The following is a 12,952-nucleotide window of genomic DNA, read 5'->3' as shown; positions in this document are numbered from 1 at the left end:
TTTACTCCGAAAACTATGCATTCCAGATTTTTTTTTTTTTTTTTTGCTGAAAACCTACTGGGGACATGTGTAACAGCACTACTGGGGACATGTGTAACAGCACTACTGGGGACATGATATGAAACTGGCACTAAATATCTGCAAGGAAATGACTGGTTGGTATTCAGTGTCTGAAATTGTACACAAACTTTGTTTCATGATTTGAAACCTTGTTTTATACACACAAATATATTTTATTTGTGCGTTTCGTGTGTTTGATATGTTTGTACAACATAAATGCAAGATCATTGAAATATAAAAATATTCTGAAATATAGAAATAGTCCGTTATCCAAAATTCTTCTGGTCCCGAGAATTTTGGATAAGGGTTACTCAACCTGTATCTCCAATGTGCTGACATCAAAAGATGAGTTAGTTCTCAGAGACAATCATTCTGAGGCTATGGCCAATCAATCCTTGAAACACCTGTCATAGCAATGATAACAAAGAATGTATCGGCAGGAAGAAACCTACAGATCCTTCTATCCTCTTTTGTGTGTTTTTTTATTGTTTTAGATAAAAGCCCTGACAAATAGCCGTATAAAATCTTGCTTTAAATTTCATTTAAAAACCCTCACTACACCCTGCTGGGATACTATTAACCCTTTGAGTGCAAACATCTATGAAAGATGTGCAAAATATCTGCTAAAAATGCCAACGTCATCCACATTTGTTATTTAAAATGTAAATCAAAAATAGATTATATTTCCTATATAAGGTAAACATTACAGGTCATTAGGTACACCCAGCTTTTGCCCCATTTCTATATGGGGGAGGGGGGGGGGGGTCTGTGGGTGGGAGGGGTAAGTTAGCTAGTATAGATAGTGGGGTTAGGGGTAAGATGGGATCCAGGTATGTCTGAGTTGGGGATAGATTACACAGGGTGGGGGGTTATGGGAATTGGGAGGGCTGCTTTGGACAGTTTTATTTTTTTTATTTATTTTTTGATAGGTAAACATTATTGTATGATGCTGCTTTCCCACTGCAGACCAGTTTAAAGGGTACTCTTTACCTAGAACGGCGCCCGCGATTAGAATCGCGGGCGTCGGGGGTAAAAAATCGCGGGCATCGCGGGTACATAAAAATCGTGTACCCGCGATGACCGCGATTTTCCCATAGGGAACAATGTTAAAAAGCCTGATTGACCGCGATTTTACTTTAAAATGCCTCAATGCCCGCGATTTTCACATAGGAATCAATGTTAAATGGGCTACAGAGCCCAAATAGGCAGAATTAACCCTTAAATGTCACCCCAATTTTTGTACGCCACCCCACGATCCACGCCAACCCGAAGCGTGGCGAGCGCAGCGAGCCCGCGAGGGGCGGCGGTACGCGTCCTCCGACCTTTTCATGCCCTACTATCCACGTCGGCGTGGAGTTGAGAATAGAATAGTGTGGCGAGCGGACGCGGATACCTTCACAGTTATACGCGTCCCCTCGCGGGCTTCACAGGTATCCGTGGCGAAAAGCGGACACCTGTGAAGCCCGCGAGGGGGCGCGTTTACCTGTGAAGGTATCCGCGTCCCCTCGCGGGGCTCGCTGCGCTCGCCACGCTTCGGGCTCGGTGGCTCGCTACGCTCGCCACACTATTCTATTCTCAACTCCACGCCGACGTGGATAGTAGGGCATGAAAAGGTCGGAGGACGCGTACCGCCGCCCCTCGCGGGCTCGCTGCGCTCGCCACGCTTCGGGTTGGCGTGGATCGTGGGGTGGCGTACAAAAATTGGGGGGACATTTAAGGGTTAATTGTGCCTATTTGGGCTCTGTAGCCCATTTAACATTGATTTCTATGGGAAAATCGCGGGCATTGAGGCATTGAATGCAAAATCGCGGTCAATCAGGCTTTTTAACATTGTTCCCTATGGGAAAATCGCGGTGATCGCGGGCGTCGCGGCCGTTTATGTACTGCCCGCGATGCCGCGATCACCGCGATGGGCGCCGTTCTAGGTAAAGAGTACCGTTTAAAGTACTGGTAATCTTAAATGGTATTTAAAACGGTATTAGCATTCCTGCTGCAGCAGATTACCGTTTTAAATACCATTTAAGTACCATTCCCATTGCAGTGAACCGTGTAAAATGTAGAGTGCCTACCCCCCCCCCCCCCAGTGTAAAGCGCGCCTAATTCCCCCCCCCCAAAAAAAGGTGTAAACAGTGCCTAACCCCCCATACCTGCCCTGTGCCCCCACCTCCCCTACCCTTGTACTTACCTGCACGGGGATGCTGGCAGCGGGGGTCCATGCAGGGTACAGGCAGTCCCGGTGCCTGATGAGAACTAATAGTTCTCACTTTGCGCATATGTAATAAGCGGCTCTTTATTATGCACGTGCACTCATTACACATGCACAAAGTGAGAACTACTAGGTCTCATCAGGCACTGGGACTGCCTGGAGGCTAAATAACGTTTAAGAGGCATTCCCACTGCCTCTTAAACTTTATTTTAACGTGTAGGACTCTGCTTTAAAAACGGGTTGAAATACCATTTAACTTTAAACGGTATTTCAACTCTGGCACTTTCCCACTGCAGCCTTAAAACGGTAAATTGCGCTGAAAATCGGCAATTTACCGTTTTTTAGCTGCAGTGGGAAAGGGGGCATGACTATGGTATTGATATTTTATTTGATATGTAACTACTCTTTGGTGTTAGTGCAGGTTGGAGATCTACACCCCACTATACGTGGAATGTTTTTATAATATCCTGTTATCCTTTAATCTAAGGTACCCGAATGGTGCCTTCGAATACCAGCACTCCTAATTCCCTAAAATAGGGGTAACTTGTCCATTCTATCTGCCATATGTGCTTATTTACCAACCATGTACATTGTTAGCGACTACTTGGCTGTTGCATACTGTGTAGCTTTTTTTTTTTAACAATACATCCTTTTATATGTTTGACTTTCCCATCATTGCTTTGCACCAGTACCATACAACATGGTTCTTCATTACAGTAGAACCTTAAGGTGCCCATACGCTACTGTAATGTATCACATCGATGTACAACAATTGTGGAACAGTAATTAGCCTAGTCTTTCTATATTGGTGACAGGCGCTTCAAAGAGTGATCGGCCCTTATTCTGCAAAGGCAAATTCCTTCTCAAATGGACAAAACCAGGTGCACTGCAGGTGGGGCAGATGTCACATGTGCAGAGAGAGTTACATTTGGGTGAGTTATTTTGTTTCTGTGCAGGGAAAATACTGACTGCTTTATTTTCACACTGCAATATAGATCTCACTTTGAAGTAAAACCCCACCCAAATCTAATTCTATCTGCACAAGTGACATCTACCCCACCTGCAGTGCACATGGTTTTGTCCATTTGAGAAGAAATTTGCCTTTGCGAGTGAACTAGAATAAGGTCCATCATCAACACATGACCTTTAACCTGGGTACACAATGACAGACACATCGCCCATTCAAGTGCACGTCTGTTATACTGTATATTGCAAGCCCATTGGCAATGTGTACCCCCAGGCTGGATGTAGCTCTACAGCTACCTATTGTAGGCAGAACTAAAGTTTTCATTGATGTCTATTTTTACTGTAACCCTCACAACATTTGCATGTACATTGTGTCCATCTCACTGTTTTTGATTATTTTAGCTATTGGAGAATGAATGGAACATCGTTCCCCTTGCATGAGTGCCATCTAGAGAAAAGGAAATGACCTTGTTGATATGCCCGTTATTTTATAATGTCTATTAACTGTATGACCGTACTGGGAGCCCTTGCATTAGATTGTTCATACATGATGATCCGAGGTCTCCATATTCTGTACTGTAGCATATACAGTATATGAGAAGCATTAGGAATAGTTTACCCATTTTTATTTTTATTGTTTAGTGACATATAGGGTTAATCATTGTAAGCTATTACCAGTGCACTCGGTATTTACTAACCCAAGTATGAATGGTTGACCTATCATCTTAATGAACAACAGGGTCTTGAGGTCCGTACGTACCACACAGTGCGACTTTGGCTATGAACAATTTCCATGGAACGCCCCAGAGGCCATAACCACTGATACGGACTACACCACTGATAATGACATTACACGCTCTGCAATTTTGACTAGGTACGAATTTGTTTATGTACAATTTTGACTAGATTGTACTATAGATTGTACACTTTCTAGTCAAAATTGTCTGTTTTTTTTCTTGAGAACCGACCCGACTGTATACACACAGTGCGATATGGACTATATAGTCTGTATCAGTAGTTCATGTGATGTGATCAGGAAGTAGGGTACTTGTGTATTATCTGGGCGCCCGATTTTGTCATCGTACACCCAAAAATCGGTCGCATCTCATGGTATGCGATGCGACGCGATTGGACCCGATTTTTCATTGTACAGGCACCCAGATGCCTGATTCCTATGGTAAATGCCCACCCAGACCCGATTTTTGATTGTACAACCACCCTGATGGGTAATGACTATGTTAAATGGCCCCCCATTGTTATTGCCACCCCACTATCAACGCCAAACTGAAGCGTGGCGAGCGAAGCGGTACACGTCCTCTGACATTTTAATACCCCCACTATCCACGTCGGCGTGGAGTTGATTTTATATAGTGTGGCGAGCCCAAAGCGTGGCGAGCGCACGCGGATTACTTCACATATATTTGCGGGGCTTGCTGCGCTCGCCACACTTCGGGCTCGATGGCTTGCTGCGCTCGCCACACTATATAAAATCAACTACACGCCGATGTGGATAGTGGGGGTATGAAAAGGTCGGAGGACGCGTACCGCCGCCCCTCGCGGGCTCACTGCACTATCCACGCTTCGGGTTGGTGTTGATAGTGGGGTGGCGTTAACAATGGGGGGGCATTTAACATAGTAATTACCCATCAGGGTGGGTGTACAATCAAAAATCTGGTCTGGGGGGGCATTTAACATTTGGAATAAGCCCAAATCGGGTATGATTGCATCGCATGCGATGCCACGCGTTATAAAAATTGTACATTCGGGTTTTAAAACCCCTGAAATCGGGTCCCATCGCATGCCTTAGTTAGTGGCATGAGATGAAAAAATTGTGCGCCCAGATAATACACAAGTAATGGAAGTAGTCTGACAATTAAAGACTGTCCTAAAATAGGTGGTTGATTACGTCTAGTGCTAATGGCACATGTGGATAGCATAGAATTGGCATATCCAAACTACGGCCATCCAGCTGTTGTGAAACTACACATCCCAGCATGCTTTGCAATAGTTTTAGCATTCTCTAATAGCAAAACTGTGGCAAGGAATGCTGGGACTTGTAGTTTCACAACAGCTGGGGGGCCACAGTTTGGACATGCCTGGTATAGAAACATCAATTGTTAAATGGATAGATTTGTGTTTTACTTGAGGCACTTCGCTAATTGAGATCTGTAAATATAAACTCTGATCACGGTCTCCATTGAAATGAAAAATCAGCCTTTGTACCAGGCAATTGGTTTAGCTATATAAATGTAATCCCTCACAAATTCCCACACACATGGCTGAGGGACCCAGAGATGACATTGACAATACAATGACAATACAAAAAATATATACATTGTTAAATGTGACCTACAGTAATATATACAGTATCATGTGATTGAGCATAGTGACAGTGGACGCATTTATTCGGCATGTGTGAGCATTATAGGGACTAGCTTACATTCAAGTAATTACTTATCTTTAATGAACCCTTACATCATGAGATAAATACAGTGCTACTGCCTTAATAAGGATTTATTTCAATTAATAAAGATAATGCTTTTATCATTGCAACAAGTGTGGTATATTATTTTAAGATCTATAATAAAGGCTAACTATGCCTCACCTCTATAAGGATAAGTATTGTCAATGACCATTAGAGGTCGCTAGACGGACCAAATTACTCCTTTGTGTGCTAAAATAGGTAAACAGAAACTGAAAGCAATTTCTGCAGGGACGCTGATCTGTTTCAAACTGGATATGGAGAGAGGGAGCTGTGAGGACAGATTGGAGGTAGGAGCAGATAGGGACTAGGGGTTGGGTGGAGCTTTTGTGGGCTAAAAACTGTCACAGCTCAAAGTGAAAGTACATTGCAGAAGCTGTCACTGTGATGGGCTTTTATCTAGTGCAAAATAAGTGTGGTGCAGGCAACTAGCCCTCCCTTTCCCTTCTAAAATAGGGACTGCATTCAGGAATACAGTATAAAGGGAATTCCTCACCCCTATTAATATTACACATTATGGAATTATAAACCATCTAGGGCAGTTGTTCCCAACCTCTGACCTCAAGTACCCCCAACAGTGCACGTTTTCCAGGTCTCCACACAGAATCACAAGTGAAATCATTAGCTCCACCTGTGGATCATCTAAAATATGTCTGATTAATGAGTGCGCCTTCCGAGAGACCTGGAAAACGTGCACTGTGTGGGGTCCTAAGGACCGACTTTAAGAACCTATGGTCTAGATCAGGGGTGGCCAAACCTGTCCTCGAGATCTACCAACGGTGCATGTTTTCCAGACAACCTGTGGATCTATAGTAGGAATGAATGCAGCAGGTTTTATAACATGGGTCTTCAAACTGTTGACCATAGCCATGTCAGCATTTTGTGTGCACCAAAGTTGTCACCATATGTATGGCAACCTATTGACTGTTAATCTAGAGCAGGGGTGGCCAAACCGGTCCTCGAGATCTACCAACGGTCCACGTTTTCCAGGTTACCTAGCTGGTGCATGTAGTTCCACAACATCTGGGGGGCCACAGTTTGAAGACCCATGTTTTATAATGTGACAGTTAGTAATGACTACAGCTGTGCACCAGCTAGGTAACCTGGAAAACGTGGACCGCTGGTAGATCTCGAGGACCGGTTTGGCCACCCCTGGTCTAGATTAACAGTCAATAGGTTGCCATACATATGTTGACAACTTTGGTGCACACAAAATGCTGACATGGCTATGGTTGACACATGAAATGTCAACACGAGGGTCTTTCTTTGGTACTTGTGTATTATCATGGAGCCCATCGCATACCACTAATTAAGGTATGCGATGGAATGCGATGGGACCCGATTTCAGACTTTCCCCGGGCTGAGTATACAATTTTAATATCGCGTTGCATCGCATGCCAATATAATGGCATGCGATGCGATGCAACACGATCATGCCAAATTTGGGCTTATTCCCATGTTAAATGCCCCCCCAGACCTGATTTTTAATTGTATCCCCACCCTGATGGGTAATGAGTATGTTAAATGTTCCCCATTGTTAACGCTACCCCACTATCAACACCAACCCGAAGTGTGGTGAGCGCAGAGAGCCCGCGAGGGGCAGCGGTATGCATCCTCCAACCTTTTCATACCCCCACTATCCACGTCGGCGTGGAGTTGATTTTATATAGTGTGGCGAGTGCAGCAAGGCGAGCCCCGCAAGGGGACGCGCAATATATGTGAAGTCTTCCTCGACTCCACACCGACGTGAATAGTGGGGGTATGAAAAGGTCAGAGGACGCGTACCGCCGCCCCTCGCAGGCTCGCTGCACTCGCCACGCTTCAGGTTTGCGTTGATAGTTGGGTGGCGTTAACAATGGGGGGGCATTTAACATAGTCATTATCCATCTGGGTGCCTGTACAATTAAAAATCGGGTCCAATCGCATCGCATGCGATGCAACGCGATTTTTGTTTGTACAATGTCCTACGATGGAAATTGTGGGCGCCGTGATAATACACAAGTACCCTTTTTTTTATCTTTTTCATATTTTACCATCCACATGACTGGGACAAACACAGGTTCATTTACTAAGATGATATGTTGCTATGGACAACGAATCACATACTGTTCTCTTCAGAACAGGGAATCAGGGGACTTTTTTACCTTTTACCCCAAAATATATTTAGATACCCAGATTTTACCCCCTTAATTTAAAAGGAAGGAAATCATATAATTGTAATACACACTGTACCCCCAGAAATTGATGATATATCCTGCTAGTACAGTACACAGCCTGGCAGCCATTGATGATGATGATGATGATGATGATGATTACCATGTATGGCTGTTTGTGGTACATGGTAATCACTATAAGGTGTCTATACATTTATTTGGCTTGAACCTTAGCATACACTTTAAGCTAGCTTAACTAAAGAATAACTCACACTGACACAATAAAGACACGGACACCAAAGCAATTAGATTTAAAGGGCATAGTATATTTATTATGTGGTATGACCCTTCTTCGTAAAGGGCTGGCAATAAGGCGTCACGGCGCCCAGCTCTAGTCACATCAAAAATGGCGGCGACTTAAACGCCCCAACTGACTGATATTAACATGGGGACGACTGAGACGGCCCCATCCGACTAAGGCACAACCTAACGCTGGGAAGTCTCACCACCCCTTCTCTGGCTCGTGTGGACACTCCGCTGACGAAGTGCCCACAGCGCCCCCCCACAAAGGCAGGACACCCCGCCGTCTTTCCCAGGGGTAGTGCCTCCCAGCGCCCTCTCATGCCACAAGTGACCGCTGGACTGTGACGACCTACCGCCCCAGTTCTGATAATGGTAAATGTACCAATGAATTGACTATAAATTTGAAATGCCAAAGGCAAGGGAGGGTGGGTGGGGCTGAAGAACTTTTCCAAGAGGAAGTATTTCCTGTAAGGACCTGCCTATATACCCCTCTCCTAAGCTCACGCCCCTAAGCTCTCCCATAGTCTGACCACAAAACTGAAACTAACTTTAGGCAACTAGCAGTCATTAACTCTTTCCTGCCAACCCAAAAAATGTAATCCTCTTAAGTACGCTCTGGCTTAGGCAGCCCTCGCTTTATCTCATCACCAATGGCTGCCAGGCTGTGTGTGGTAAAGCCATTGATAGTGTGATCTCCAGGCAACTATTAGTGTCAGTATTTCAGGATGATATACTGTAGTGACGGTCTGTTCAAATGTTCTCGACTAGAGATGGGTATACCACACTGACATGACTGAATCCTTTTAATCCTGACATGACTTAGGTCGCCAGGGTCATTAGGTCGCCATGGGGAAGGTCGACAGGCAAAAGGTCGACATGGGATCATTTGACTTTTTTTGAGCCGACATGTGCCGACAGGCAGTATTTCATGCCCTACAATCCACTAGGGCGTGGTAGGAGAATAAAATAGTGTGCCGAAAAAAAAAAAAAACATGTCGACTTTTCCACTGTCGACCTAATGATCCTGTCGACCTTATACCTGTCGACCTAATGACCCTGTCGACCTAACACCTGTCGTCCTAATGACCTTTTCGACCTAACCAATGTCGACCTTCAGACAGGTCGACCTAAATGCAAGTCGACCTAATGGTGTGGACCTAATGCTTGTAGACCTAAATGCAGTCTGACGAATGATCCCATTCCGTACGACTGGGTAAACTCTTTCATGCTGAGCCAGGACAAGGGATGCACCAGCTTGTCCTAGCAATTACATGGGTCAGACAGTCAGTGTGAAAGGGGTATTATTGAGACAGCGCTGCGGAATTTTGAATTTGCAGGTCTCCTGAAGTAAATCGCAGCTCGCGGACCGGCAGCCAATCAGGAGCGACTGCCGATCTGCGAGCAGGGATTAGTTCACTGACAGCAGTAGATTCAAAATGCTGCTGCCCTGTTTCTACAAGTGTGACACTACTGGGGAGCAGAGGAGCCTGGAGGGGAGGGGGTGGTTGCCGGGGACCGCAGCATGTGGAGGCGGCGGGGAAGGTTTCCCCATCAGCCGGCAGGAGGCTGGGGGAGGTGGCGACCGTGGTGAGTGGCTGTGTCGGACACTGCCATCACAATTCACTGTCAGGATTCCTCCCTTGGCTGCCCCTCACTGTCAGTCCCCCACTGCCGTGCCAGAGGCAGCTAGGCAGACTCGGAGACAAGACAATCCCTCCTCCTCGCAGACCGTCTCTCTTCCGGACTCGCGCCCCCTCCCATCCCCCCGCCCGGCTCCTCCCAGTCCTTACTCTCCCCTCTGGCGAGCTGCCCCATACAGGCGGCCGCGGCTCTCTTAAAAAAAAAAACTTAAGCATGGTGCAGGGGAGTGCTTGTTGTCCATCGGGCCCACTCAGCCGCAGAAGTTTATTGGGAGTGCCAGAAAAAACGCAGGCGTGCCTAGGGAAAAAGCAGGTGTTTCGAGGCGTTTGAATGGAGGGTGTGTGACGTTAGCTCTGGCCTCGATCAGGCTGATTTCCTTGCAGCCGCTGAGTCCAGGGCTACGCACAGGCTGCCCATTGTGGTGAAATCATTTGATGGTGAGTGAGCTGCCCATTCACAGGTTTGCGAAGAGAGGGATTATACTCTGGTGAGGTGGCGGCTAACTGTTAGCACCGTGCTACTAATTCACTGTCATGTGAGCAGATCTGAATCAGGCTCATGGCAGAGGAGGGAAAAGTCAACGGTGGAGGGATCTGTGAGCTTCTATCTATGTTGGTCACATTGAAGGGAAAGTAACATTGGCCTTATTGCTGCCTAAGAATAGTTCTGTTGCCCTTGGCAATGGTCAGGGGCGTAACTAGATATTCGTAGGCCCCATAGCAAACGTTTGTAAGGGCCCCCTATTTAGTAACTGATGGTAATAAATGTATGTAAAACATATTACTGTTGTGGGCGAGCCTGGAAATGCATACTAAAGATGGGCAACCTTCATCTCTGGGCCCCATAGCAGCTGCACCGCTTGCACCTATGTTAGTTATGCCCTTGTCGATGATGCAGCTGTACCCAAACCTTAAGCGCAATGCCGTGTATTTAGGGCCCTGTTATTTGAGATATGCAGGGATGTGTACTACACATGTAGATCACTCATTGCCGCCTCCAGCTTCAATCACCCCCGCAGTGGTAAGCCTATTAACATCAGGTATAGGGTATCATGCCAAACCAAATTCATTATATATATATATGATAATTTGCCCATGTAGCTTATGCTACATGGGCAGAACTGAATGTACCCTGCGAGAGCGGATGGCGGGCCACCGCTCCGCGATAAAAAAGGCCTTGGAAAAGGGTACCAGTGACCAGGCTGTGGCAAGGCATTTTGCCGAGGCTGGACACAGCATGGCAGTACTACGATACATTATAATAGACAACATTCCCAGCAGTCTGCGACGGGGTGATCGGGGACTGAAATTATTGCAGCGTGAATCAATGTGGATCCACAGGTTGGGGACATTGTCCCCGGGCGGTCTTAATGAGTATGCTGGACTCCACTGATTTATATGAAGTATCTAACAGTACAGCCAGGATGTACCTTGCCAGTTTGCGCAATGTTTGTATTGCGTATAGTAAATTGAGCACATTATAATATATACCCTATAATAGCTGTCTGGATTATCTATCTTTAATGGGCGTATTTAATGATTAAATGTATAATTGTTGCATTATGGATTAGCAACATATGAGGTGTGTTATATATATCTATAAATGCATATGCCCGGTACTGATGTTGTAATTCTCTACGTATTTTAAAACTTTTGTAAATGTTGTATTTGTTTTTGTTGTATCTAGTTGTAATTAGATGCAGCCGTGCTGGCGTAGCGCTCAGGAGTGACGTCATTGTGGGTGTCCCCTGACGTACTCCAACGGCAGTGGCTGTTTGCACGTGGTGTGGGGTATTTAAGATGCTTATATTCACTTTGTGATTTGTATCCTGAAGAAGAGATAAGTAATAAAATCTCAAAACGCTGATGACGACATAAAGGCTGTCGACTACTTTCTTGCTGTTGTGAGTGCCGCCTCATCTGCGAAATTATATATATATATTATATATATATATATAATATATATATATACACATCTATACATACTTGTGTACACGTACGTACATACAATGTTACACGTGTGTGTGTGTGTGTGTGTGTGTGTGTGTGTATATATCCAGCCGGCACTCTGCTCAATAAACACAACTTGGTCCGAAGCATGTCATCCACATTACAGCGGTAATATATCCCAGCACTCCGACAGCTTCATACGGACACTCAAAGAAATTAAATACTCAGACACTGAGGCTTGTCAGCAACGTTTCAATGCTCATCAAACATTGTCATCAGGCTGATACACATAAAATAATTGCCTGTTCCTTACTTTGATTTTATTTATTATTAATTCTCTGTGCGGTGCGGTGTGGTGTTCCTTGAGAGGGGGAAGCCAGGAGAGAGCTGCGTTACTGCGTAGCAGCCGTTTTGCCGCCTCAAAGATTTGCCGGCCAAAACCCTACTGCACCCACCCTGCACAGAATTTCAGGGAGCCTGGGAGGGGACACGGTGACACTTTATTACTGCTGCCACCACCGTTAACATGACAAGCGGCCCGACTATAGCCGCTTGTCAGCGCCAGGATAGACATAACATTTGCATTATGATTAGTTTTTTACTGCTGCCGCCGTTAATGTCCATCTGTGTCTGCCGGGAACGTGAGAGGGGACGCGGTGACGCGGCCGCGCCAACCAATGGCGGAGAGGCGGCTGCCGCGTCGCCCCGTCCCCTCCCACGCTTCCAGTAATGCTGTGCGCGGCAGGCACAGAAGGGCATTAACGGCGGCGGCAGCAGTAAAAAAGTAATCATATTGCAAAGCTTATGTTATGTCTGTCATGGCGCTGACAAGCGGCTATAGTCGGGCCGCTTGTCATAGTAATATATGTCAGTGCGACGGGCCAGACCTAAGTGTCTCGCGGGCCGGGCCGCCTGTTGCCCACCTCTTTTCTAGAAGATAATAGAAAATATCTGATTGGTTTCCCAGAGCAATATTCCATCTGAAATAGAACTCCCATCTTAGTAAATGTCCCCCATAGAGTATGACACGATAGGCTACTTCATGTCTTTGTCTTACCTGAGGTCTTCCCGGCATTCTATAAACCTCTGGTGGTCACAGTGGCTGGAAGTGGTTCCTCACTAGTGTTATATTTTGGCAGGAGATCCCATATACCCCATACACCCCCATATACCCTAATATACCCCCAAATAC

Source organism: Crinia signifera, chromosome 5 (assembly GCF_055691185.1).
Source record: "Crinia signifera chromosome 5, ASM5569118v1, whole genome shotgun sequence".
NCBI lineage: Eukaryota > Metazoa > Chordata > Amphibia > Anura > Myobatrachidae > Crinia > Crinia signifera.
This window is presented reverse-complemented; position numbering follows the sequence as displayed.